The sequence below is a fragment of the Camelus bactrianus genome, chromosome 2 (genome assembly GCF_048773025.1).
Source record: "Camelus bactrianus isolate YW-2024 breed Bactrian camel chromosome 2, ASM4877302v1, whole genome shotgun sequence".
NCBI classification, from domain to species: Eukaryota; Metazoa; Chordata; class Mammalia; order Artiodactyla; family Camelidae; genus Camelus; species Camelus bactrianus.
In genome coordinates, this window is record NC_133540.1 from 63128109 (window position 1) to 63153664 (window position 25556).

At 35.5% G+C, this 25556-nt stretch overlaps 1 long non-coding RNA gene across 1 annotated transcript in view; it reads right to left on the reverse strand.

Annotated features, from left to right (window-relative positions):
• Window positions 1-5877: 5877 nt before the first annotated feature.
• LOC123616488 (uncharacterized) overlaps window positions 5878-25556 on the reverse strand; it is a 161842-nt gene continuing 142163 nt past the window's right edge. Inside the window, exons 13-15 of the long non-coding RNA XR_012499508.1 lie at window positions 16730-16808; window positions 10858-11126; window positions 5878-7734 (exon numbers count right to left, since the gene is read on the reverse strand). This is a non-coding gene — a long non-coding RNA (uncharacterized LOC123616488). The remainder of the gene's footprint in view (window positions 7735-10857; window positions 11127-16729; window positions 16809-25556) is intronic.

Below are 25556 nucleotides of genomic sequence, written 5' to 3' on the forward strand. Positions count from 1 at the left end.
TCATACAGTTAGGCTTATAAGTTTGTTTTTCCATTTTACTTGGGGGGACATTAAATGTAAAATTATTTCATTATTATGTGAAGTATTTACATGGTCTAAAAGTTAAAATTACAAAGTAAAGTATGTTCAAGTCCTGTATAATCCTCTTTATCCCTTCCACACTCATAAGTAATCTTTTCTTTTTAACTTCGTGATTTACTTTCCATTTGGAAATGCCCTTCCTGCCCTTATTATAGTAGGGGATGATATACTTAGGTTTATACTTAAAAAAACTACTCAAATTATATTGCATGAAATACTTTGGTAGGGCAAGTGTGGATATAGGCAAACTAGTCAGGAGGCTATTGCATAAGTTTAGAACATGGCAGCCTGTGTTTGATTCTTTAGTACTTTGTGATTCTCCTGATATTTGTGGCACCTGTATAGGATATTTGGATTATGTGTTGTGGATTAATTTTTATTGCTTTATTTCTTAACTTTCTATAACTTGTTCATATGGTTAAGATGTTTCGGGTTTTATTAGTTTACTATTAATAAAGATAAATAAACGAAATAGAGACTAAAAAGACAATAGAAAGGATCAAGAAAACAGAGCTGGTTTTTGAAAAAATAAAATTGACAAAACTTGAGCTAGACTCATCAAGAAAAAAGAGAGGTGACTCGAATAAATAAGTCAGAAATGAAAGACGAGGGGTTAACAAATGATACCACAGAAATACAAGGATCATAAGAGATTACTATAAATACTTATATGCCAGCAAATTGGACAACCTAGAAGAAATAGATAAATTCCTGGAAACATACAACCTACCAAAAGTGAATCATGAAGAAATGGAAAATGTGAATAGACAGATTACTAGTAAGATTGAATCAGCAAAAAAAAACTTCTAACAATCAAAAGTCCAGGGCCAGATCACCTCCATTGTCTTCTTAGTCTGTATTTGATTTCTTTCTGCTCTGATTTTTATATTTGCTTCTTTGTGCTAACTTTCTTCTGCTAATCTTGTTTTCCTTTTTCTGGTTTCTGTTAGTGTAAATTTAGGTTGTTTATTATATATCTCTGTGGATTTTTTCCTAATGTAGGAGTTTATCACTGTAAGCTTTCCTCTTAGAACTGCTTTTGCTGCATTCATAAATTTGGGTATATTGTACTTCCATTTTCATTTGTCTCAAGACACTTTTCTTATTTCTCTTTTGATTTCTTCTTTGGCCCACTGGTTGTTCAGGAGCATGTTGTTTAATTTCTGCATATTTGTTTTTTTCTAACTTCCTTCTTATAATTGATTTCTAGCTTCATACTATTGCAGTCAGAAAAGATTCTTGATATGATTTCAGTCTTCTTAAATGTATTAAGACTTTGTTTAGCAGCCTAATATGTGATCTATCCTGGAAAATGCTCCATATGTTCTTGAGAAGACTATATTCTGCTGCTAGTGCATGGAATAGTCTTTTTTTTATTATTTTTATTTTTTATGGAGGTACTGGGGATCGAATCCAGCACCCTGTGCCTGCTAAGCATGTGCTCTACCACTGAGCTATACACACCGTCTTGAAATGTTCTTTAAATGTAGAAGTTGGATATGACTTCAGATTATCTCCATTTGGGAAATTACGAGTGCATTTATAGTGGTGTGTGTGACAGTGGATATACGTCAGGTGGGGGAAGCTTTTGAATTGTATATAAGAGAAGTGTAGGTTGAGCAACTGAGAGATGAAATGTACTGTGGAGTAATTATAACTGCCCAACTTACTCTCCAAAATATGTCCTCTGCAGTCATGTTTTCATTCATCCACTAACAAAAGGTGGATATGTCACATGAATTGGCACACTTAAATTTCTCCCTCTCTGTCCCTCCTCTGCACACCTCCTCCTACCCCTAGACTTTAAGAGAGATAAGGAGACAGGAGTTTTTTAATAAAGCAAATATCAGAGGACTAGAGATAAGTGTTATTTATTCCTTCTGCTGATATCACCAATGGTTCTCTATTTTTGATGCTTACTGAGCTTGAATTTTTCACTTGTTCTGTGAACTCTGGGAACTACCTCTGCATCCTTCTACTTCCATTAAGTTGCCCTTCACGTTTAGGCCAATCCAAATTGGCATCTGATGCATGCAAGATAACAAAAGCATATTTCTGTTTCTGGTGTTTCTTGTGATATTGAGGTTTGATACATTGTCTGAATTGATCCTGAGATTACAACATCCATGTCTGAACTACTGTAGATTAGATTTACATATTACCCATCTATGACTGTAATATAGCTGCTTATCTATATTTTTTATATATAACTATTTTTATGTAGGGGAAATGGGGAAGGATACAAAAAAGAATGCCGGACATGAGAACATTTTCTGGAGGGTAATTGTTTTCAGGCCTTTATATCTTGTTTCATCAATGGTTTCTTATGCATGCATTTGAGACAGAAACTTCCAAGGGCAAGAGCTAAGTCTGCCCTGGAATGACACAACACTTCAGCAGCTGTGCTCTTTAAATCAGAAAGCCTTTTTCCTTTTCTTCTTTTTAAAAAAATTTTGTTTGTTTTATTAGTTTCAGCTGCTCCAAGTTATCCTGCCACTACAAAGAAGGATATATGAACCCCTCTCTTCTGGATCCTCCTTTTGGAAGGGTAATATTTGAAAACAAGAGTTTATAAAATGTATTCCTAATAGCACTGGCCACTCTTCCTCAAATATATTCCACTATCTCCCCCTGACCAAATTCTTTCCATTGTCTTGTTTCCTATTTGTTTTCAGATAATAATACAAATGTGCAATATACACACTGTAAGAAATTTGGAAGGTACAAAAATATAGGAGAAAAATAAAAATTATTCATTATTCTCCATCTGGAAATATTTATCTTCATATTTCTGGTATATTTCCTTCCTTTATGTGCATGTTTATTTGTACCTATACACTTAGAGTTTTGATAATTATAACATACACACTGACTTATATGTTTTGGCTTATATTCTCTGGTCATCTGGTCCTGATCATCTTTTATTGTGGGGAGAGGGTTACAGAGAGCAGTGTAATCAAGGGTTGTTGTAAGAGGAACACAGGAGAGCCAGACAAGGGAAGACAACATGATAATGGAAGTAGAGATTGGAGTGATGCAGTCACAATGCAAAAAGTGAAGGTGGCCTCCAGATGACATATTTGTATTATTTTAAAAGTCACTATATTTGTGGTAATTTGGTACAGCAGCAACAGGAAGTAAATATACCACATATCTGGCCCCCTAGAAAGTATTTAGATTATATAAAGAAATATATATATTTATTGTAATAGCTTCATGTGTCCATTATTGACCTTGTACCAAAACCAAAAAGAAAAAAAGAGAGAATACAGTAAAAGACAGCCACACAACATTATAATCTATGAACTTAGACACAAAATGCTCAGTGAGATATTAGTAAACTGAATTCTACAATCTATAAAAAGAATTAGCTGTTTCCACATGTAAGGAGCTTGGGAGTCAACACTCCATCCCAAAACAATTGAGAAGCTGAACAGACTAAAAAAACCATCTCTTCTTGGATCCTCCAGAAAAGAGAGGACACAAGGCAAACCACTGCACCTCAATGTTCACAGCAGCACTATATACAATAGCCAAGACATGCAGCAACCTAAATGTCCATGGACTGATGACTGGATAAAGAAGATGTGGTACATATATACAATGGAACACTACTCAGCCATAAAAAAGAGTGAAATAATGCCATTTGCAGCAACATGGGTGGAACCAGAGATTACCATACTAAGTGAAGTAAGCCAGAAAGAAAAAGACAAATACCGTATGATATCACTTATACGTAGAATCTAAAAAATGATAAAATGAACTTATTTACAAAACAGAAACAGACTCACAGACATGGAAAACAATCTTACAGTTACTAGAGGGTAAAGTGAAGGGGAGGGACAAATTAATAGGAGTTTGGGATTAGTAGATACAAACTACTATATACAGAATAGATAAGCAATGAGGTCCTATTATATAGCACTGGAAACTATATTCAATATTTTGTAATTACCTATAATGAAAAAGAGAATGAAAAAATATACATATGTAAAACTGATTCTTTTTGCTGCACACCAGAAACAAACACAAGACTATAAATCAACTATACTTCAGTTTAAAAAAAGAGTATGAAAAGACAAGCTTCAGACTTGAAGAAAATATTTGCACACCGTATGGGGTAGAAATCCTCTACAAGTATATCTGCATCCTAATCCCAGGACCTGTGACTGTCACCTTACATGACAAAAGGGACTTTGACGATGTGATGAGGAGATCATCTTGCACTGTGGGGAGAGGGTTACAGAGAGCAATGTAATCAAGGATTGTTATAAGAGGGACACAGGAGAGCCCAACAAGGGAAGACAACATGATAATGGAAGTAGAGATTGGAGTGATGCAGTCACAATTCAAAAAGTGAAGGTGGCCTCCAGAAACTGGAAGAAGCAACAAATAGATTTTCCCCCTGTAGACTCCAGAAGGAACCATCTAGGCTGACATCTTGGATTTAGCCTTGTAAAAATCATTTTGCACTTCTGACCTTCCACAATGTGAGATGATATATTTGTATTGCTTTAAAAGTCACTATGTTTGTGGTAATTTGGTACAGCAGCAACAGGAAGCTAATACACCACAAACCTGGCCCCCTAGAAAGTATTTAGATTATATAAAGAAATCTCAAAACTTAATAGTAAAAATAAGCCAATTAGGAAATGGGCAAAAGTATGAAGAAACATTTCACTGAAGCGGATAAAAATGTCAAATAAGCAAGTGGAAAGATGGTCAACATCATTAATCATCAGGGACACATAAATTAATAGCACAATGATCTATCACTATATACTTACCAAAATGGCTTATAAAAAGTTGTAGCACTAAATACTAGCAAGGATGAACAGAAAATTCATACATTGCTGATAGGAATGTAAAATTTCCACTCTGGAAAAAATTTTGGCAGTTTCTTATAGAAATAAACATTCAGTTACCAAGTGACCCAGCAATTGCACCTTTGGGCATTTATCCCAGAGGAATAAAAACTTGTGTACACACAAAAACCTGTACACAAATGTTTATAGCAGCATTATTGGTAACAGCCAAAGCTATAATCAGCCTAGATTTCCTTCAATAGATAAAAGGTTAAATAAGCTTTGGTGCATACATAGCATGGAATATTAACTATCAATAAAAGGAAATTAACTATTGATATATGCTGCAATTTGGATGCGTCTACAGGAAATGTGATGATGACATTGTTCAGTATCTTGACTGCCTTGGTAGATACACAAACCTAGATGTGATACAATTGCATAGAACTACACACACATACACACACACAAGAACAGTAAACTGGGAAAATCTGAATAAGATCATTGGATTGTACCAATGTCAACACCCTGGTGGTTATACCGTAGTCATAGTCAAAATGTTAACACTGGGAAACTGAGTAGGTGTTCATGTACATGGACTATCTCTATAATAGTTCTTACAAGGACATGTGAGTCTACAATTATTTCAGTACAAATTTCAATTAAAAATGCAACTGTGAAAGTGATAATGAACCCAAATGAACATCTTCAATTCATTCCTCCTTTGGGAACTAGCGTCTATAATGATGGTACAGGATTCTAATTCCAACGTTTTGAGAAACATGATTTCTTCTGTGGTTATAATTGTAATTTTTAACTTTTTTGGTTTTTATGTATTTACCTTATTGTGAAGGAAGTTTGTTCACCAAGACTTTATTGATAATTATTAGTTTCTTGTTTCCATAGGATAGAAGACAAACATGCTGGTAGAGAACAAATTGGTGTGGAATTTTTGGGTGACAAAGCCTTAAACTGGGAATCAATCTCATTTTTGTTTTAAATCATTTATTTTGCCCATATTAATCACATATCTTGAGGACAAATCACACCTAAGATCATTTTTATATCCTACAGTGCCTGGCATAATGCCATCCTTAACATAGTAAATTGTTAGATACATATTTACTGACTCTATTGCTAATTAACTGATCATATAAAGTACATGCCACAAAAATAGAAATGAAAATTTAAATAAGCATTCTTTATAGAACATTTTATAAATAGCTGTCTCAAAGTTCCATTCATAAATACAAACTCTGTTAGAGTATACATGATATAATAAGACAGAACAGGACAGACATTTTGGAAGCAGTAACACCAGTTCAACTATATCAAATAACCTCCTCTCAACACACACACACACACACACACACACACACACACACACACACACACACAAATACACAGTTTGAAACTCAAAAGTGAAATAAAATAAGTAATCATGTCCATCTTACAATGGGATATGATGTATTTTTAAAACGCCATCTCTTCTTTTTCAGTATAGACTACCATAGTCAGATTCATTTAATTCTCATTAAAATTTTCGGGTATGGCTTCAAGAAGCATTCCCCAGAGAAACCCCTTCCTAACATGCTGATCTATATATTCGGTGACTAAAATAGAAATAAATGTGTTAATTCAGTGTATAACATTTGTTTTCTGACTTGAATTTTTTGAATAAATAAAACATCGTGAAAATTAACTTATAGAAATATATTCATCAACTTCCACATTCAAAAAAACCAAAAAAAGATGTATGTTGGTTTGTAAATTGGCCCCCATACATGGAGGGCCAGGAGAGACCAAAGAAAGAGGCAGACTATTCCAGATTGGTAGGTGGTGTGAATGAAAAATATCGCCGGCCCTATCTATAAACTGCAGCCACCAACTCATCGGCCACTACCACTGCCTTCAAGGGTGAGTGAAGGAAAGTCAGGATGGAGACAAGCAGGCAGCCGTGCCTCTGCCACCACCCCCAGTGGTGCCCCCTGAGGGAACCCAGGATGGGAAAGCACAGGATACTGGCCCTAGATAGCTAGGTGTGTATCAAAGGAATGATTTCAAGGAGCTCAGAATTTTGTACCTTCCCACACATAGAAAAACGCTAAATTATTAACTTGAGATATCTGATTTTCTTTGATTAACAATAATCTTTGATGTTTCGACTGCCTAGCCTTTGTTGCAAAAACGCCTATATATCCTGGCTCCTTCCCTGCCTTTTTGGAACAGTCTCTCAGAGATATCTGAGAGGCCACATCCCGGTCTTAAGTCCTCAGAGATGTCCACCAAATAAAACGTAGCTCAACTTTTAGGCAGTGCATTTTTTCAGTCGACAGTGGTAGGTTTAACAAGCAAGGGAACTTCCTAATGAGGCTTGTCTTGGACAGTCACAAGATGAGTAGATCTCTGCAACCACCTGCTAGAATCTTAAGTTTGCATAGCAGCCTGGACTGGGTTCAGTCTCCTATACCGTTCAGATGGCTTCAACTGCACATTGTTCTCTCATGGTTGCATCCTTGAAATGGCTCCAGCTATGGGAACAGTGGGCAGAACAGACATTCCGAGGACAAGGAAGGGGGGTGAGGAGCCTTCCGTTGCCTGTGTCCAGCTCATGCATCAACCGCAGTGGTCACCTCCTCCTGATGACCTCCTCCAGCACTGTATATTACTGGAGTCCAAGAAACAAGAGAGGAGTAGGTTCTGGACAGTCATTCCAATTTTCTTTTTAAGTTTTATCCTGGTGATGATTTACATTGCTCACAAATTCACGATTGTGAACACACCCTTTCCTTTTCTTTGTTTTTCTGCTGGGACTTTCTGTATTGCTCTTGATGTGAACACAAGTCACCTGACAAAGAAGATGCAGAAGAGAGATGAAAGTAAATATGACCAAATGAAAAAGAACTACCGATGCTAACCTGGAGGAACATATCTTTGCATGCAGATGTAGAGATCTCAAGGACTTTCTGCATCTAAAGACAGACTTACTCACTAAGCAAAATTTCTCCTCTTTTACATTGTTTGCCTGCAGGCAGCAAGATCAGGGGGAAAATGCCATAAAAGGACTATAGAATTACTTAGGGAATTTATTTTCAAATCCATGGGATGATTGTTAGTGAAATTATAATTTCACAAGATAAAAAATTTAGAAGCGGGGAAATCAATTTTACAATAGATGTTATATTTATTTCCTTTCAGTCTCGAAGGCCATTTTATATTGACCCTGAAAACATGTAGTCTATGTAAAAAACATGCAAGAATATCAATTATTTCAACTTGGTTTCATAACTGAAAGCTAAAGGAATTAAAGTGTAGTGAATGCTTCTCCTTGGAAATGCTGAGTAATTGTTGTAATAAAGACTGTTATAAAGAAAAATGAAAATGATATAGGGTTGTTCAAATAATATTATGAAGAAAGTTAATTACTAACTATGGCAAAAATACATTAAATGATTATTGAACAATAATCTATTGCAGCATAGTAATTCAGAGTGTATCTTCTAGGGTCAGGCTGGATTCAAATCCTAACTCACCACTTATTACTGTGTGACCCTGTATAAGTGTACTGCCATTCTGTGTCTCAACTTATTTCTTATAAGATTGGGATAATTTAGTGCCTAACTCATTGGGTTGTTATGGGGATCATGTAAGACAATCTACATTAAAAAGAAAACTTAAAGTAGTGTCTGACACAAAGTAGACCCTGTAAGAGATAGTTGTTATGAGGCACCACTGTTTGCTAACAGAGTAACGCAACAGAAAAAAATAAAAAGCAAAAGTTTTAAGACGATGCACAAAATACCGGAGAGGCAGGCATATAAATAGCCCTGCCAAAAATAAAGAAATAAGTTCTGGGAAATGATCTGGAAGGAACTAATTACAGTGGGAATATTAAGGAAGATTACAGAGAACATAATTTGACCTGAGACTTGAAATTTGAATAAAATTTCAATTGTTCGTGGAAGGAGTGGAGGAGAGGAATGACAAAAACATTTTCAAGACAGAACAGGACAAAATATATAGGGACATCTCAGTAAATGGCCCTCCTGGGGAAAAATAAGTATTGTGGTGAATGGAGTTTAAGAATTGTGAACTAATAAGGTAGAAGTTGAAGCTGAAATGTGAGATTGAGAAGAACTTGCTCTGGATACTCTATTGTGGACTTTGTTAGTTGTGCTAAAAAATGTACATCCATTGTTCACCAAAGATTGCAGTCCCATTCTGTGTTACAGATATACTTGAGAATGATTGATTTATGGAAGGTGTTGCCAAGGCAAGGACTCTGTATTTTTGCCCAATTTACATCTAAGTGGAACCACACATCTAAATCTTACCAATAGAATTTGAGTGGAAGTGATGTGTGTCACTTCCCACCCAGCATGGTAAACAACAGATGTGGTTCCTCCACAATCTCTTCCCAGTTCTTAGCCTGGAAGAAAAGAACTCTTAAGTCCTAGCAGATGGATGATGATAGAAGAAGTTTATATTCCTACTGGCCACTGAAAACTGTGTGAGTGTGTGTGTGTGTGTGTGAGTGTGTGTGTGTGTGTGTGTGTGTGTGTGTGTGTGTGTGTGTATGTGTGTGTAATAACCAGTGTTATCTTACCTAAAACATGGAGATCATTACTTTAAGCAAAGTAAGCTAGAAAGAGAAAGAAAAATACCATATAATATCACTTATATGTGAAATCAAAAAAAAGAGACACAAATGAACTTACAAAACAGTAAGTCATAGAAAACAAACTTATGGTTACTGGGGGGAAGAGGGGTGGGGAGGGATAAATTGGGGGTTTGGGATTTGCAGATACTAACTACCATATATAAAATAGATAAACAACAAGTTTATACTGTATAGCTCAGGGAACTACATTCAATATCTTGTAGTAACCTATAATGACAAAGAATATGAAGATGAATATATGTATGTATATGTATGACTGAAGCATTACGCTGTACACCAGAAATTGACACACTGTAAACTGACTATACTTCAATTTAAAAAGGACAAAAAAAAGAATTTTGTCTTTATTCTTATAGTCCACCTAATTTTCTAGAAGAACTCAAACTGTCATAGAAATAAGGTGGTTCTGGTATTAGTGAAAAACTGTAGAGCCAATAAGCTAAAACTAGCTGATTGGGAGCTCACTCAGGAATCTATTCCACTAATTCTGACAGCGGTGAGAAGTGTACAGTTAGGGAGGTGGCACAGGAATGAAAGGAGGGAATAGACACCAAGGCAGTCACTGGAGACAGGGCTGGTCATGCTAGACCTCGGTGACTGAACCTGGGGAACACGTGAGTAGGAGAGGAAGAAACACTGGAGATTCCATGTCTCTGTGATCAGTCAACAGAAGTCACAAGTAGCAAATTTTGGCATAATTTATGGTGTTGGCTGATTATAATCATTATTAAAAAGCAATGGGTTTTCTCAAGAGGGAATGAGATCTCTCCCACTCAAATATATGCAAATTTAATAATATAATTTATTAATAATAATATAATAACAAATAATATAATAATAAGTGACTACTTACTAAGGATTTATAAAGGGGCTTTCCATGAGGAGTGGATTCTTGTAAAAATATAGCTTCTTAAATTTCTTACAATTCAAAGATTTGATAATTTAGCAATGATTCTGGCTGTGCTCAAAATAACGTATTTCAATAATTTGTAAGAAAAAATTAAGGCAACTGAAAAACCAGAAATGTACAGAGTACAAATACATTTCATGTATCATTTTTTAAATAAAGATTTTGTTTTAGGTCAGAATGATGCAGAAATTACAAGGGCATTTCAAATAGCATTGAATAGTATTGACATAATCTACTTAATAGAACTTTCTTATGATGACAAACAATTTTAAATCTTAGTTGTAGCAATACACTTTTTTTCTGAAATAATTACTAAAAGTATGCTTTGTGATTTCTCTCCAGTGTACAGGTAACATTTTAGAATATAAGCTAGCACTTACCATTTCTCTTTTCAAGCCCCTCCTCATTCTTCACAGGGTCTTGGATTTATCCACCTGTGATATTTCATCCGCGGCAGAACCGCATTGTCTCCACAGTAAATGGTCAGGAACCACAGAGGTCCGGACGTTATTGTTTCTGCGAGTGCGTATTCTGTGTCCACTGCTGATTTGCATAGCATCTGCTGTCACTTTGCACTTTCTCTATAGTTTTTTGGGGGTTTTTTTGCATTCTTGACAGCTGCTTCAGTAGCACTTTGCCATTGGATTGGCTGTGATGAGGAGAAGATGTGACATGTTCAGATTCTGATGACACAGCGAACCGCAAATTACCCATTGGCAAAATGAAGTCTATTGCTGGCAAATAGTCTCAGGAATTCCTTAATAGGCAATCTGGGCACTGCAGTACCCCAGTGCAGCAGATCAGATGCTGCTGTGTATAACAGCTCCATTTTCTAGTAGTCAGAGTGGTAATCAGCCATAGCAAGGTATTCATGACTGCCCACCGCAAACAAACACATCCTTTCCTTACTCAAGGCCACTCTGGTGATTCCATGAGCATAGCAGGATAATGTTGGTTATTGGCTTGAGGTATTGCCTTTGTCTTTATAAATTCCACAGGTATAATTCTCTGAAGCTTAATTAATTGGTTATCATGGAGTTCCTCCAGTGTTGGCCGGAAAATCACTTTTGAGCTAATAAGAGTATCAATTTTAATGAAACAAGCTATATTTTAAATTATGTAATTGCACAATTAAGGTGTAACCGAACTGCAACTCGCTTCAAAGACTGGAGAGTCTTCACAGCAATCAAGATGGGATGTGAGGAATCAGTTCCTCTCATACTCTCGTTGGAAAGCTTTAGAGTCTTGATAGAAATAAATTTAAAGATGTTTTAAATCAAAATGGATATATATTATTATATATTAAAATATCTGCTGATTTTTGAAGGCAAGGGAGTTGTCCCACCATGCCACATCAGATGAGTATATAATATAAAACATAAATAGAATATTGATTTTATGTAAAAAAACAAGAAAAGTTCTCTTTCAAACCATGATGTATTCTGAACCCAGACATTATTCCATTGTTAAGTCAGAGGAAACACTTTTATTCATTTATTTATTTATGTTTATTGACATATAGTCAGTTTACAATGTTGTGTCAATTTCTGATGCATAATGTGTCAGTCATACACATACATATTCCTTTTCTTATTCTTTTTCATTATAGGTTACTACAAGATATTGACTATAGTTGCCTGTGCTATACAGTATAAACCTGTTGTTTATCTATTTTATATATAGTAGTTACTATCTGCAAATCTCAGAGAAAACGTTTTTAAATAAACATATGAAACCCCAGTTACAGGTTTCTTCTATGCTAAGGCCTCCTCTGAAATTAATGAATTAGAATAATATCAGTAAAATCTAAAAGGGTGAGATTCACAAAATTAACAGAATTTTTATGTTGACACAACAGAGTTTAAAATTTAAAGGACCAGGTTGATTCAGTGGCTTTAATGCATGGTCGTTGTAAGGGGCGACATGGAATATTATCCTCTCAATATATGTAAATAACATGAGCTACATTTTTCTACCATACGTAGCTAATTTAACAGATTCTGTTAATGTGAAAATTGATTAAGTTTATATTGACCTATGTTAAAAATCAGTATTCAGTTTTAAAGTATATAGAATGATTTACTCCCTTTTTAGAAGCCCTGGCACCCAAAATACCAATTATTTCAGCAACTTAAATTTTGACCACAATCATGTAAATGTTTATTAAAATCAACAAAATAAACTTGCAAAGGCAAACTCTTTCATTGTTATGACTGTGTGTGCAAACAAAATTAGGCATTTGGGTTGTGGGGTACTTACCAGTAAACTGATCAGACAAAAACAAGCATATCATTGAGACGAAATGAGTTTAAAAGGATAATCATTAGAACCAATTTTTAAAATGTAAGATCCAAATAAAGTGAATATGTTTGGAGGAAAGAGCAAAGTGCATTTCTCTTTGGCAAAACACATAGCCTCTAGTCCAAAGATTAAAAAAATATCAGGACAACGATTTTGCTTTCTTTGCATTCTTTTACTTTTTTTACTTATTTATTAGATTTTTAGTTGTGTTTGGGGTAGTGAATTTAGTAAATAAATGACTCAATTAAGATGATGTATTAGGTCAATGATAATTACTTCAGAAACACCAGGTGGGTATTGATGAATCCATCTCAGATAAAAAGCATTTCAGTTAACTCTTAGAAGCACTCAGGACTGAACCCAAGAAGCATAAAAAAAGGGGAAGAAGAGAAAGGAAGGAGATGGTCCCTGGTGTTTGTAGCCAGTGTGCATGGTTACAGGATTCTAGTGGGTCAGGGAAAATGGTGCACTAGAGAAAACTTGGAGATAACGGAAGGTTATACAATTTGGTTTCAAGGTAGATTAATAGGATAAAAGCTTTAATTATTAATTGACTTTAGTCAGATATCTATTTTTACTTACAAATTTATGCTGTTTTCAGGGGGTGATAATAGTCTAGTGGTAGAGCACATGCTTACGACGCATGAGGTCCTGGGTTAAATCTCTAGTACCTCAATTAATAAAAAAAAAATTTTTTTTAATGGAGAAAGATTATCGGAGGAGGGTATAGCTCAGTGGTAGAGTGTGTGCTTAGCATGCACAAGGTGCTGAGTTCAATCCCCAGTACCACCATCAAAAAATAAATAAATACATACATAAACCTAATTACCTTCCCCTTCTCCACAAAACAAAAACAAAAACAAACAAAAACCCCAGAATTTTATGCTGCTTTTAGTTTTACTGGACTTGAGAAATTGGATCAGAGAAATTTCCTGCTTTGGTGAAACACGAGAATCTAAATATAAAGAACTGATGAATCATAACATGTAGAAGCAATATAAAATATTTATTCAGATTTTATATAATTATAGGGATCTGGAAACCAATTGAATCATTATTCTTAAAACTGGTATAATTTATTCTTAAAAACGTATGTTAGAAGTGTGGTCATGTATGAGACTGTATCTTCCAGGCTCAGTGAGGGTGCAGCTGGTTAACTGTTTTAGATTAAATAAAACAAAATGAAAGTGAACAAGAGCACAAAGTCAGAAGTATGAGGATCTTTTAGTCTGCTTTAAAAAACACAAACCAGCCGCCACTTTTGGCATTCAAAATTTGAAAGTGCTTTGTGACTCCCTACATCTACCTCTCTATCTCTGAAAAACAAAAGGTCCTTTGAAAATGGAAGCAATGTTTCTAAATGTGCTAAAATATTTCAGAAATAAGTTGTAAAATGAGGGAAGATATGAACATGCTTCTTCAAATTACAGCACCCCAAATTTCAGCTGAGAAAAGTTGAAGATGCTTAAATAGAATGTTGCCTTGAATTTCAGATTCACACTAAGCTGTATAGCTCTGTATTTTAATTGTGAATTCAACTGCATTTAAAATTATGACATTAGAAAACATAAAGACATAGGTTCAAAATTCTTTCTACAATGTATTACCTGTGCGAGTGTGAATGAGTAAATTAGACTTTTAAATCACAGCTTTCGCAATGCTAAAGTAGGAAAAATTATAGAACTTACATTGTACGGCTATTGAGTAAATTAACTCATAATGTATACAAAATATCTAGCACAGTGCTGATATCTAAATATATTCAAAAACCATAGGCTATTATTATGAATAGTTTCTAAAGTGAATTAATTCTATATTTAGATTAGAGTAAAAAGTGCGACTGTATTATATTGCTTTCTTATGTTGCACTTCCAGGCAAATAAAAATAGATTTTTTTCATATTTTGTTTATATAACTAACATTAACAACTAAATTCAATCCTTAGCATTTCAATCTTAAAATTCAACTGTATTTCTGAAATTATAACACTTTAAATCTCCTGAAATCACTTTAACACTGAACCTACCATCTGATCGACTAACCATTCCACTGTAATAAACAAATCCCTAATAAGATTTACTTAATCGATAAAAGCATTCAATAGGACAGAGCTAATGAAGGAAGTTGTGACTTGTCACCAAAGGGCTCACCTTGGATTGTCATGACTCCATTAATTTCTCCTTTTTGCAAAGATTTTTAAAAACTTGTTATGAATTCAGGTAACTGCACTATTACTTAGTATTTCTATACCTTTAATATAAGTAAAGATAATTAGATATTTTGCCTTATAAATTGCTGAAACCATTCTTCACATTCCACGGTTCACCGTGTATCCCTGCGAAACAGGAAGGCAGTTACTTCTGCGTGGCTTGTTCTCAGTGAACCCTTATCAGTTCCTAGGGTTGATGCTTCTGTTCTGTCATATATATTTTTACACTCATGTGTTTAACAGATCTTTATTGAATAACTGCTATGTTTTATGTATTTTAATACATGATATGATGGGGAAACTTTTATGGACAAGTAAAACATAGCTTCTGGAGTTGTGAATCCAGCAGGGATTACGGGAAAGAAGACAATTATAATACAATGTAATAAATTCAGTTATGGATCAAATTTATAATGACGTATAACTCAGACTGTGTGAGAAAAGGAGGATGAGTTAGTGAATATTTTCTAAAAACGTAAAAATTGAATATTTAAGCCAAAACCTGAAGGATAGATAAAATAGAGCCTCACTGAGGAAGAAGAGTGTTTAGCCTAAAGGAAATAACTGAAGAAAATATGGACTGTAATCAGAATGAGTTGGTTTGCTGTGGCTGGAGTGAAGGGAGTGTACAGGTGGGGAAGGAAGAGGCTGGAATTGTGAACCGGCCAGCGCATAAAGCTCTATGAGGCTAACGTACCTCTTCTGCTACAGCTGTTGCAAGCAACTTTCCTTGCCCGACCTTTGAGTACTAGAGCAAGATGTGCACATTTCCATCTGCATATTCTCAAATTCCCATTTATTTTAGTTTTCATTAAGGATTGATTTGTGGTAACAGTCACAAGTTCAGTACATTGGTATTTAATCCATTAATTTATTCTATCATTCATTTATTCATTATATATAATATATATGACTGAATTGTGTCCCCCAGATTCATATGTTGAAGCTTTAATCCCCAGTACCTCAAAAAAGGCAATTAAGTTAAAAGGAGGCCCTTAGGCTGGAACTTAATCCAGTCTGACTGGTGTCTTCCTAGTAAGAGGACCTTACACCACACAGAGACACCAGGGATGTGCACGCACAGGGAAGAGCCTTCATGAGGACACGGGAGAACGCGGCCATTTGCAAACCAAGGAGAGAGGTTTCAGAAGAAACCAAGCCGTCAGTAATTCGATCTTGGGGATTTCTAACCTCCAATACTGTGAGAAAATAATATCCTGTTGCTTAAGCCACTCAGTCTACGGTATTTTTTTATGGCAGGTCTAGGAAACTAATATAATGTGTGTGTGTACATTTATAATATATTGAACTATGTTCTGTTCCCTGCACTGTAGTATTGGTTAAGAATATGAAGAAAAGAAACATTATTTCTTAAAATTTTGGAATTTCAGATTTGAGGGAGAACTGAATTAATAAAACATAAATTACAAAAAGGGTTTATACACGAATATGGGATTATACGTGCTATAAAAGAACTGCCAGGGAATTAGCTCCACATAATACACAACATTTCTTGGAGATGGAGATGCTTGGGCAAAATTTTGAAGGGAAAACTGTGTTCAGCAAAATGAAAGGACTGGTAGGAAGATGGCCTTGGCTTCCTGGCCAGACCCAGACATGTAAGGGTGCACAGCAGATTTTATGACTTGCAGTATGTAGTGCTGTCGGCACAGGTGTATGTGTGTAAGGGAGCAGCAGTCAGACGCTCCTTCAGTGATCCAGAAGAAGTGAACTCTAATTACCTTTTGTCCTATGAGGGGCTTCATTTCCATGATGCCACTTCTTATCACTTTCAGTATGTTGATTTTTTTTTTTCCCTTCCTGAAAGAAAGGAAACAAGTTGCAATTAATGAATCTTGTCCATATCTGTTATCAGTTTACTTTATATGACCTCTCCCATGGAGTGATTCTCGCACTTCTTAGTCATTTTTAATTCTAAAGGAATATTTTAAAATATGGCCATGCATTTGCAGGCTTCAGTCTGTTGCCTGACCACCAGTACATGTTGAGGCTCTTCCTCTCAGCTTTTAACTTATTTTAATCTACTTTAAGTTAATGATTAATACCTACACCAGCTGTTATCTGCTGTCAGTACACACAGTAGCACAAAAACACTTACCTGCACTTAGTTCTAACACTGTGGGATATTTACTTAGCTTTCTTCCCTTCCCCCGCATTTGTTTGTCTTTTGGATGAGTTCCTTTATGCTAGGTGTTAGCTTTTTCACCTTGGGTCAATTGTTCTTATACTATAGTGTGTCTCAAAATCACCTTGAAGTTATTGGTAAAAATACAGATTCTCCCTGAATGTTTTAATTCAAAAGCTTTGAAGGAGTAGCACATGAAGTGGGAAATCTTGCCTTACTAACTGATATGCAGGGCGTTTATTAACAGAACTCAACAGTGGGCACACTTATAGCCTCTAATGTGAACACTGTAGCACCGTGTTTTTGCCCTGTGTCCTTGAGTCCACCTCTCATGATCACAGAATAAATAGCAGGGTTTCACTTGCAGACTGATGCCATGCAGAATATCTAATAGGAAGCTCTTGAATTCGTGCCTTTGTAAACCACGTACGTGCAAACACTTAACTTCTCCTTGTTTACAGACCCTGTATACTACAATTCATGCTTTTGCGTCAGGACAACTTTTGGTGGCAAATGTTGAAATAGCAAATCAGTTTCCTTCATTAGGCTTAGTTTTAAATCTATTGAAGAGTTAAGTGTCCTCTAATAGTCAAGGTTCTCCCTAGCAATAAACCAATAGGAGATACACATGGAGGAAGTGTTATAATAAGGAATTGGATCACATCAAAATGAGGCTAGCATGTCCAGACTTGCAGAATCAATATCCCAGTTCAAGTCTGAAGGCTGGCAGGCTGTTGTAGAACCAGGAAGAGCTGATGTCTCAGCTTCAAGGCTGTTAGGCAGGAGAATTCTCTTTTATTTGGGGGAGGATCAGCCTTTTGTTCTATTCAGCCCCTCAACTGATGGGATGAGGCCACCCACCTGGCTACCTTGCCTGCTTCTCTTCTAGCATCCTTAGCTGCTTCCTTCTTCTATCTTTCCCTTGATTCCTTCTGTCTTTTCTTCTTTCTACCCTCACTTGCTCACCTCCATTTCTATCATCTCTGACTTTATGACTTTCTTCTCTCTTCCCCTCTTCTTTTTTCTTTCTTCCTTCTTTCCTACATAGCCTCTTTCTTTTCCTCTTTATCCAGTTTACACAAAAAGGGGGAAATGATCTACTTTTGGCAAGTTAATTACTAATACCTTTTTAAAGAAAAAAAATTCATCACTTACATACAAAGTTGGCATTTCAGTTAGGAGTCATACAAATTTATACTATTATCTTCACATTTCTCACAGATTATAAATTAGACTGGTTCTTCCCTTGGATGTGATTTGACTGTAAAACCTCAAGTGTTCCAGCAGGGGCTGGGGTTGGGGGTGGGAACAGCTTCTTGCCAAAGTGTCACCCCCTTGTGAATTCTGGGATAAAGCTGTCACATGAAGACTCTTCCCTTCCTTGAGTGATCTGCTGGGTCAGGTTCCCTCATCAAATGTGTCAGTGTGAGTCGGTCTTTACTACTCTTATCAGCTTAAATTCCAGCCCTCTCATCACCATTTAACATTTCTCTGGCATGATTTAAATGGATTTTGACGGTATTCCAATATCAGAGAGCATATTCTGCCAGTATAAAACATGTTCAGTAGCTACAATCACAAAACATCTAAATTTATCCAATTTAATTTCTTGGATGCTTTTTCCCCTCACCCCACATGCCAAACTAAGTCATTTTTCCTGCCTAGTGGTACACACAGGCCCCAAAGTACCCAATCTGAAAATGTTAAGATTGATTTAATGCTTTCAACTTTCTTTGCGTTACTCTTGTAACTCTGCATCCTCAAATATTCCAGGTAATATTTTACCAGAATTTGAATGCTGGGTATACTACAAAAGATTTCTTAAATGTTAGGGCTCACGTATTTAACTGTCTTCCAACCACCCAATCTTACAGATGAAGAAATGTGATGCACAGAAGATAAGAGATTTGCCCCAAATCATACTTCTAGAGAGTGGCCAAACTGGTTCCAGGCCGGGCTCTATTAGTCAACATTAGTACACATTTGGGCCAGTCCAGATATTGTTCTAAGTGTTTTGGGGTAGGGACATTGACTACGCATTGGATAATATCCAAGCTTGTAGATTACTTGCCAGCTCAAAAAGAAAGCATCTCTTTTATAAATGCATATTCTTGGTACTGAAAAATCCCTTTGACATCTCTGCACATCTTACAATCAATTATTAGATAAATACTATTTCTTGGGGTGTCCGAGTTGAACTCTATGAAATCACTGAACTATTTTTTGACTTAAAAATTATAAGTTAATATTGTTTTATCTAATACTTTGATGACATATTTAACAGCCTCCAGAAATAAAATTATGCCAAAATCTGTCCTTTCATTTCATAAGTGTTAAAATGAAAGTGGGTGGGAGTGGGTGGAGGAAAATAGGAATTTTGACCAATTGGAACAGAAAATATAATCCAAAGGGAAACATAACTTATGTAAATCTTTCAAAAGGGCCATTGCAACCAACGGAGAATAGACAAGAATTAAAATCTAAATATTACAGATACTTGACAATATCTCTTTAACAGCTTCAGATTGATTCCTTTTTGCCTGAGCATACTGGCTCACTCACTCCTCCATCATATATCTGTAGCTTGACTGACTCCCAATTCTTGCTGATGCAGTGTGTGGGAACCAGCTCCATTATCTTTAGTTTCCAGGATTATAAGATATCTAATAAACTTAGCAACCAGCATGCCAAGTACATGCAATGCAGCCAGCTGGTGAAGTCTTGTTGCGTATTAAAGAGAAACTTTGCTTTCATTTTGAAAGGAGTCTTTCGAATCTTTTCTTTCATATGTAATGTCTCAGTTGTGGATGCATTAATCTAAAACTTCATCTTAACTGTGGTTTTCTGCCTGCTGCCACAAAGAGGGAACACAAGTCGTTATAGAGCAAGTAGCATGCTACTAACAAGAAAAAATATGAAATCTGTTATGAGATGACCATTTCAAATTTATAAACTTTGAGGAATTATCTACACAATTAGGAAGTGAGTGTCTGACAGAGAATGTGAAGGGTGTTTGAGATGCAGAACCAAATGCACAGTATGTTCTCAGATCTATCCCAGTATTTCCAATGCTCTATTTTTGAAATGGGTGCATAAATGTTCAAAGTTATCATTTGTGAATGTACAGTTTACATCACTGCTAATTAACTCATTGTTTCCTTAGTTACCAATTGGTATCCTGATTTATTCCGAATTTTTTTGAGATGGCTCTAATTAGCTTGGTGCTGAGATAGGAGACCAAAAAGGAATAAAATAATTTGCTAACAGGACTGTAACAATCAGAATCCATAAACTGAGAAACATGAGGAGATATTTTAAAAGCTGTGACCATATGAATTAAATATAAGATATTCAGAATCATACTTCTGTGAGAGAGAAAATGAAGAATAGATTCATACATGAGAAAGCATAGTCCAACTTCTCCATTCAATCTTTGGGAACAATGAGGGAAGGACCATTTTTTTAAAGTTCGAAAATGAGTTTGTGATAGTCAGGGTTGGAATGCATGTTGCCTGATTTTCAATCCAGTATTCTACCGTGCAATAGAGACGTAAAGTGATCAAGGCAAAATTCCTTCTGACTTACTGAAAGCACAGGAGAAACAAGTGCTATTTGTCTTCACAGAAAAAGATTAAGGTTTGGAGAATTGATTTTTACAAATGAGAAATTAGAATATTCTCTTGGTGTCCTAGCATTCTCCCCATTGAAGGTGCCCAAGAGAGAATACAACTATAAAAGTCGTAGTAAGTGTCAGTGTGTAAATGATAGACATGATGCTAGGACATATGGGCTAAAGAAATGAGGGCAATATCCTTTTCTGTCATGTGTCTGACAGTTTGAAGAGAGAAATTGCAAAGAACGTATGATAGTTCTCTGTAGCAGCTGGAAGTTACATGGACATACAAACATCTTCTTGCTCATTCATATCATAAAAAATATGATTTTTAAGGAAGTAAGTGTTTAGGATGTCTGTGTTTATATCATGACTGTGAGAAGTTGGCTTAATAACCAAACATTTTTCTCAACCATGACAGGCATGATTTTTACTGGGTAAGATGACTGTCTAAAATGGATTTTCCTTAAAATTAAAAAAAAAATGAAAACAGATCATTGCAAATCTAGGAACAGTATTTACATTTAATTTGGAAAGGAGATTGATGGCAAGGAGTAAACCAGGTGTGCAACTCTCAAGAAAAAAAAAAAAACAATGAGGGGAAACTTATGATTATTTTTGAAAAGAATTGAAGAGACAGTCCTGAAAGTTGGAAAATTGGATATATGTACTATGTGGAAGTGACAGTGAGAATGAGTTGAGCTGAAGCCATCCAAATTAAAGCCCCTAAAGGAAGAAAAGACAGACTGGAAAAAGATGGAGCATTATTATTGAAGAGAAAGTGAGTATTTATATGAGTGGACACATGACTTTAGGGATTTGAAATGCAACAGATGGCATGGATCTGAGAGCTAATTTTCAGAAGATATTTAAGTATGTTTAAGGTTCATTGAGTGTATGATCTAGTAAGAAGGAAACCCTGATTCAAATTGACCAGAATCCTGAGAAACCTGCCAGATTGACTTTCCATATAATGATGCCACAGAGAACTGAATGTGTCTGGTAGATTCAATGAATACACATGTGTCCTGTCACAGAGCACAGAGGACCCCTTATCTCTAAAGGATAAAATTTGGGGTAGGAGAGTTAATGTTTTTCCAAGAAGTAAATTAGTGGTGTTTCCTAATGTATACCTTCAAATGTGCGACAGAATTAATAGAACAAAAGTGGTGATTAACTTCTAGGAAATTCATCTTTTTTTACATATGTTAACTTTGGCTGATTTGTTTCTAGACCTTTATGAAATACAAAAAGAAAGATTTCATATGAAGAAGTATTAAATATAGATTTTAGCAATTAGTATTAGAGTTTGCCAGTAGGAACTTTGTTTTCCCCCTCAAGCCTAAAGACTCTTTGGAAGAAATTTTTGTGTTTTAAAGAATTATTTAAATCCATGGAAATAGGTAGGAAAGACATGCACAGTTTAGAGATTCCCAGATGAGAACTTCTCTCCAGTATTTTTTATATATTGCTTTTGCATCTTAAACCAGACCTCACAGATCCTAAAGATTATACCAGCTGAACGCTATCCAGCTATCAGTCCATGATCTTTAGATGAAGTGCACCGTACAAGACATACGGTCCTTTCTTCACAAGAAGCTGTAATTTGTCTGTTTTCACGTGGATACCTGTGCACCAGTAAATCTTCACACTTTCAGCCCTATTCCCAGTCCATTCATGACATGATTTGCACTTTTCTCCTACCAGTATTTCTCAAGAAATGGATTAAGCAATTGCTCCAGTCTATCAAGCTCTGAAGTCATTTGATTCTGAGATTAGTTTCACATTTCCCCTGACTGTTAACAATTTTACAGTATGGCCAGAATGCCTGCTGAAATTCCTACTGTCACATTTGAGATGTAGAGAAGCCACAAAGACTTAAAACATTAAGAAGAGAATAAAGTCTGTATTATTCATAAGAAGATAGGGAGGTACCTGAAACATTAACAGAATAAGTTACATTATCTATTTAGTTGGAAATGATTCTTCCAAGTTTTGTCCTTGTGGAATTTTTTCTAGTTTTATTAGGGTTATTCTGGATTTTGTAGGTATTATGACTTGGAGCACTTTCCAACAGGAACCTTGTAACCATGAGCTACTTATTTTTTCAGAATTATACTAGTTTTTTCTTTTTTTTTTCCCATCTCCTTAACCATTGCTATGCACCACAGTTGTTGATTCTCTTTTTTCTCCTTTTTTATCGATATGGTGACAGAATCACTATGCAATTTTGTAGAGCTTTATGATTCTAGCCACAAACTTTGGGAAAGAAAGCTTTTTACTATGAGTGGTAACATTTCTAGCGATTTTATTTATGTTTATCTTTTATTTTAATAGTCATTTGGTCATTCTTGAAAGAAACGTATCCCCTTTAACATCTGTTTCATTGTCTTGGGTTTTAGGAGTATTTTCAGGGGTTTTAGAATGAATATTTTCAGGGTAATTTTCACCTGGTAGCATTTGGAAAATTTTTACATCCAAAGCAAAAAAATTCTAAATTGATCTTGACCACATTGTGTTAGACAGCTAACCTCAGTCTTGCTACCTGGATATTATCTCTAAATAATTAAAGCACAAGGCTTGTATTGTTCGTTTGTTTTTTAATATATAAAGAATAGATTATAAAAGCTTTGATAGCTAAAATTACTCATACTCTTGGACTGGTACGACCCAAAGTGTGCTCTTATCTGGGATAGTAGTTACCTGTGGGGGAAAAAAGCTGCAGGAAGGCAGCAGACGAGGAATTCAGTGGAGCAAGGAGGCTGAGAAATGCAATGCAAAACTGATGACTTCTCAGTGTCTAGAAAGTGCTAAAATTTATTCTGGTCATCTCAAGGGGTTTATGACATGACATATACTCCCAAACAAAATCACAGTATCATCCTCTTTAACAGAAACTTCCATTATACTAATATTCACAGGAATATATTTTGGAAAACACAGTTTTAGACAATTTCCTTACTTAGGATAGAAATCATCTCTGGCCTTCCAGGTTTTCTCACTAGTATTTATTTTTTTTAACATGAAAAGGGTATTTCTCTTTCTAATCCATCTAAAGCTGTCTGTAGGCAAAATTATGAATATACTCGCTTCTTCCTTGGACTGCCATCTTTTCATTCCTGCCCATTCTGTACTCTCCCCTCCAGGCTTCTTCCTAAGTAAGCTGAGCCTGTGACACCACCTTGTCCTCTGGGCTTCCTCGCGTCACAGTCCCCGGCCTCTGTCTACACCTGCTGAACATGTCAGCATTCCTTGCTTCAGAGCACAACTCTATGCTAACAAGTTTGTAGATCTGAAGAAGTTTATAGAGACTCACAGATCTTTATCTCTTCTGTGTCATTTATGGCCATCAGAAGACAAGGGCACAGTCATTTTCTTGCTGGACTCAAGGCAGTGTTTCTAGGTGGAAGTTTAAGTTAGGTGCTATGCCAGCATGACAGCTAAAATAGGACGTCTGAGACATCAGTCACAGTTTTAGTCTAGCTAGTAAGTATGTGTATTCGTCTCTGTGCAGATCGATGCATCTCTTTAAATCTTTTTTTTCTGGATCTATTTTATTCAAAAAATACATATTGAATACTTATTGTGTGTTATTCTTGAGATAGGTGTTGTGGGTGGAATGACTATGAAATTCACTATGACATCTTGAATTAATAAATTCCTAAGGAAAGGGATGTACCTTGGTAGAAAAATGAGAGGATGGTTTGGGGCCAAGTATGATCTAATGCATTCATTTCAAAAATTATTTTGGGGGGGAAGGAGTTAAACTAGATCTTGGGAATTACTTACCATCTAGGGTTACAGTTTACCTAATAGATTAAAACACAAGCTTAGGAAATTAGTTAAATAGCATTTTAAAAAGTACTTGGAAGGTATCTGATGCTTCTAGAGAAGCATTGTAATAGTTTTTAAGAGAAGAACCAGAACTTCATTGAATTTTCACATATTTTATTGTTCACTCCAGTGTTGTCTCATTTTAAATTACTGATGTAATTGTATTGTGTATTTGTTCTGGAGGCTAGAGATCTGAAATCACAGTGCTGGCAGGACTGTGTCCTCTCTGAGGTTAGAGGGAAGACTCTGTTCCATGCCTCTCTCTTAGCTTCAGGTGATTTCTGACAATACGTGGAGTCTCTTGGCTTCAGCTTTACTCCTCCAATTTCTGCCTCATCTTCATGGCCTCTTGTGTGTGTGTGTGTGTGTGTGTGTGTCCATGTCCAAATTTCCCTCTTCTTTTTACAACATAAAGTTGTATTGGATCTAAGGCCCATCCTTCTCTAGTGACCTCATTTTAGCTTGATTACATTTGTAAAGACTCTGTTTCTAAATTAGGTCATATTCACAAGTTTCAAGTGGACATGCATTTGAAGCGAAAGGCATTGTCCAACCTAGAACAGTAAGTGTGGCATGTTTTAATCAAAGAGCAAAAGTGCCAGTGAAATACAGAGTTAGTGCAGGAAGTTAGCAGTGACATTTTGGGTCAATACAATGATTTTCTTATAATCATTATGTCCATAGTTTTACTTTTGATCCCAATATGAGGATATTCTTTTTAATAAAATTACTCATATAACACTTATATTTAAACTTCCACATCTCTCTAGAATTAAACCTCCCAGATAGTACATAGTTTTTTCTTTTTCTATTCTCTTTTTCAAAAAAAGGTAATCACGATCATGATTGAATAACTACTAGTAGAATTAAGTAATCACCAAAAATACCAAAATGATGTTGTTAGTATTACTTCTATTTCTATTTTATTCTTTTTACATATGTGTCTTTAATATTGCCTCTGTTTTATATTTTGTCA